This window comes from Danio rerio, chromosome 18 (assembly GCF_052040795.2).
Source record: "Danio rerio strain M-AB ecotype USA chromosome 18, GRCz13ab, whole genome shotgun sequence".
NCBI lineage: Eukaryota > Metazoa > Chordata > Actinopteri > Cypriniformes > Danionidae > Danio > Danio rerio.
In genome coordinates this window covers 42,959,430-42,964,240 of record NC_141038.1, presented here as the reverse complement: position 1 = coordinate 42,964,240, position 4,811 = coordinate 42,959,430, and the positions used below count along the sequence as shown (strand labels likewise).

Here is a 4,811-nt window from a genome sequence, read left to right as displayed (position 1 = left end):
CCTGGGCAGACCAGCAGGGTGGAACATATACAGACGTTAAGTCAAGAATCTGCAAAGCAAGAACCGTATTCACCCAAATCAAGAACATCTGAGCTTTAAGAGAACTTACTTTACATCCAAGACCCATCTGTTCAAGTCAGTATTGTTGTACAAGGTCGAAACCTGGAGGATAACCAAAACTACCACCCGAGTAATCCAGACATTCATCAACACTTGTCTCAAAAAGATTCTACACATTCGCTGGCCCGACTAGATTAGTAACACTGACCTATGGGGAAGGACCTGTCAACCCCCAATAGAAGCAGAGATCTGGCACACCCTACGCGAACCACCATCAAGCATCACCGCACAGGTTCTCATATGGAATCCTACTGGATTCTACTGGATGCTACTCACTGCACCACCGTCACTCCCCTCTTTTAAAAGATTGATTAAAATGCAAGTTTTATACATATAATAGCTGTATTAAAATTTGTATTATTTTTAGAGTATTATGTTGTTTGGTGTAATTTTGAAGTGTATTTTGGTGTAAACTTCCTCAAAATATATAATTGCATAATTACATGGTAATAACCCTGTAATAGCATGATAATAACAAAGCGACATGTTGAATTGAAATGTTCAGATTCAGTTATTTATAAAAAGTTATCCATCAGCTACGTCAAATTTGATTCGTTGAAAATATATTTATCACTGTTCTAAAAGTTTACATTCAATGTAAAAAAAAAAGCTTTGGCATTTTTATTATTATTTTTAATATTTGGGATATTGGAGTTATTTGGAAGTATATGTGTTTTTTTTTATATACACCATATTGCCATATTGGCAACGCAGTGGCGCAGTAGGTAGTGCTGTCGCCTCAGAGCAAGAAGGTTGCTAGTTCAAGCCTCGGCTGGGTCAGTTGGCATTTCTGTGTGGAGTTTACATGTACTTCCTGCGTTCGCGTGGGTTTCCTCCAGGTGCTCAGTTTTACCCAAGGTCCAAAGACATGTGGTACAGGTGAATTGGGTAGGCTAAATTGTCCGTAGTGTATGAGTGTGTATGGATGTTTCCCAGAGATGTGTTGCAGCTGGAAGGGCATCCCCTTCGTAAAACATATACTGGATAAGTTCACGATTCATTCCGCTGTGGCGACCCCAGATTAATAAAGGGACTAAGCCGAAAGAAAATGAATAAATGAATATTACCATATTATATACACTATATTTGGAGGGGTGGTGAATCATGCAATCTTTATTCAGATTTATTTACAGTGTTAGAGAGTGGAATTCTCAAGCAAATAATAGACCAGGGATATAAAACAATGTGCATGTGTGGCAAACAGTTTTGTTCTTCAAACAAATGGCAATTTAGAGTAGAACTGACAAAGTAAATAAGGTGTCATGATGCTTATCATGGAATACATATACAAATATTTCTAACCCGGGTTTATTATTGATATGTACCCCTATATACATTTTTGGAGATCACAAAACACATGCGTGGAGGTACATTTTTTTGCAGTTCTTGTTTTCGCAAATCCACCAGAGGCCACTGTGTTTGCTTTTTCAGATCTCAAACTTCTTATGTGAATGACATTCGTGCCTGTTGTTTTAGAGTAAATCCACCAGAGCATTGGAGTAATATCTGCACATGCGCAGTTTCAAAACAACACAGGAAGTAAGAAGATTCAAACCACAACGATCACTCTCTGCTCGGCGCCATATTATGGGAATCAAAAGATGAAGATTACAGTACAAATTGCGAACGTGCACAAAGCTTTCCCCAATGTGGACACACAGGTGAGATTTTTTTTTACTTTTTATGTATTTATACTGAGGCTGTGACAACATTTGAATCATAAATGTACTCTCTTGTAATACTCTGTTGTGTTTGTGTATAGTATTGCTATGAAATTGCCATGTTCCCTGTGTCTTTTCCACATTATAGACAGATAAATGTTTAGTTTGTTTTGCATTCCTGTGAAATTTTATACTTGGTATATATTAACTCCCCCAAAATAAAGTTGCAAACGTTGGTAGTAAGGAATAGTCATGTTAGAATAGTCTAAGCTTTTCACTCATCATAGCACACGTGCTGCTGATAATGTGACAATAAAAGTGATTTGATTTTTATTTGATTTGATAATCTTTATTTTAAATGAGTGTCAAGCGGTTTGTCGAGTTTGAATGCCAGTTTTGATAACTTACATAATATTAATTAAAATGTGGTGTTGGCACATTGTTATTTATTATTTAATTGTATTCAAGCCTGTTAACTTAAAAAAAAAATCTTGACAAGCATATGTGACACTTAAATAGGATGGCATCTAGCATGATGACATATTTAATGTAAGCTTATTTGTTTGGTCATCTAACACGTTTAAATTTTTAAGTTTAGTAGTTTGCTATTTATATTATTATATTTTATTATTTTAAATTTTTGCTCACTCACATCTATTTTCTCCCTCACAGGTTTACAGCTCAACCTCTAAAGTCCCATATCTGGCTGAGGAGACTGTGGATCATCCAGGTACTATGCCTTTAGATGCCTATACACACATTAAAATGATGTACAGTAAAAATTACAAGTAATTTTAACTACTAATTATTTAGTAAATTACTAATTGTCATTTCATGTTATTTAGAACATCACCAGTGGAAAAAAGGTGTGAATGCATCCTCAAAGCCCCTAAGTGAGGGAGTACATGGTAAGCTATTTTATTTTATTTTTTAAAACATTTTGTATTTTCCTCTTAAACCAATTCCTCCTTTCTCCTTTGATCTGTTGGTAAATTTTAATTTTTTTACCTGACTTTTTTAGGATGCTGGGCATGATGAAGCGCAAACCTTGATGTGCAACACCACCTTATGAATCTACAGTTACATTAACATTTAGCAGACTCTTTTGTCTAAAGTGACTTACAATTGAGGACACATTCAGCAAATCAACAAGAAGAGGCGATACACCCAAGATGTGCTAATTATACAAAAAATTTTAAGAATTAAGAATGCTTCTACATGTGGTTTGTCAAGCCCACACACCTGTGTGAAGCAAACTTCATGCACAATGTTTTGTTTTTTGTTTTTTAGATATAGGGAGTGGTTGTAAGAAAGTGTCTGGTGCAAATGTGCATAAATGGTGCAAGTGTCAGAGAGATGAATGTGTGTAGCTATTGCATGTTCTGTGATGGTTGGTCTAATTTATGGTGTAATGCTGATCGTGTTACTTTGCTTTAAAATGTTAATCTTTCTTTGAACAACTGAAGTGTTATCTGCTTTTTCAGTGTAAAGAAGGTACAGTATAGTTTACAAAAGAAGACTTAATTTTTCTAAGTATATTTTTGATAAATCATTTAAAGGCAGAATATTATTTTTGAATGTTTTTTGTAATATATGAAAAGTATTATTTTGAAAAGTGTATTTTATGATGTTTTTGTAAGCATATTTTTAAAATCATTTATTGTTTTCAATTTATTTCATACTTGTATTACTATTATTTTAATAGTATTAATATTTTAACTTATTGTAAAAAGTGAAGATACAGATAAAGACAGTATTTGGATTTTGACAATCATTTTATTGCTGGAAAATGTGTAAATCTGTAAAAATGCTATTGAATAAACTCAATGAAACGGAAAATGCTTTTTTATTTCGTTAAACATAACAATATCAATTTTAGAATAATTGAACTTAAATAACTACATTGATTAAAGCTAAATTACAAATGTTACGTTGATTGAACTAAACAACATTACATTACCTTTATGTAACTAACTTAAGTTCACTAAAATTAATATTCTTTCTTAAAGGTAACTTAACTCGGTTACGTGGAACCAGTGGACAAAAAAAAGTTAATTAACGCCAACATATCATTTTTTTGAGTGCTGTAAGCATTTGTTTAAAAAAAATAACAGCTATCATAACATTATTTATCAATATGTGGACCTTTTTAGAGTCTCGGAAGCTATGAAAATGAAAAGTGTAAAACAGGAAATACAATAGGACCATTGTTATTGTTTACATCCCTCACAATAGTCTAAGGTAAATTGGGTAAACTATATTGGCCGTAGTGTATGAGTGTGTTTGTGTGTGTGTAAATGTGAGAGTGTATGCGTGTTTCCCAGAGTTTTTTTTTTTTCTTACAACACAAGTTCAGCTTTTAACACCTATACTTTCACACACATTGAAGAAAGCGGTTTGTGTTGCATAAAGCAGTTTGTCTTTGTCGGACCGCCGCATTGATTTGCTTTGTTGAAGATGTGATTAGATAGATGTCCATAAACGCTGCCGTACACCGAGAAGGACATCAGATATCAGCCTCTCAGCTCATTTCCATATTAATACCCAAAAGCCGGGGGTCGTTTCCTCTGTACCTGCTTTAATGAGAGGTCAGTGAGGACACATTATCTTTGACAAAACCATACTGACATTTCCTCCTGTCTGCAAAAGCACTCGAGCAAAAGAGCTCTCGGAGAAACCCACGACTTTCCATTCATCTGAATTCAGAAGTGGCCTCTGCAATCCATCGTGAATGATAAATCTAATGGCACACATCATAAATATGTTTAATGTCTGGAGAGATTATGCAGCACGTCTGTATTAATGCAGTACAAGTTGACACGGTGTTACTCTTCTGTGGTTTGTGAGAGTCTGTGTGATGAAACGCAGGTCGTGTACAGACATCATTAAAATGTCATATTGACCACAGAGCTGGTTCTTACACACACACAAACACATAAAAGGTTTTTGTGTTTCTTCGAAATGAGCTGCAACAACATATATCTTGATTTTTGGGGGGTATAACTTAAGTGTTTTATGTTCGATCCACTT

At 34.4% G+C, this 4,811-nt stretch overlaps 1 long non-coding RNA gene across 1 annotated transcript; it reads left to right on the top strand.

Annotated features, from left to right (window-relative positions):
• The first annotated feature begins 1,699 nt into the window (after positions 1-1,699).
• Positions 1,700-3,620, top strand: LOC137488229 (uncharacterized). Its single transcript, XR_015515204.1, has 4 exons — positions 1,700-1,781; positions 2,454-2,511; positions 2,627-2,689; positions 2,803-3,620. It is a non-coding gene; the product is annotated as an uncharacterized LOC137488229 (long non-coding RNA).
• Positions 3,621-4,811: the final 1,191 nt, after the last annotated feature.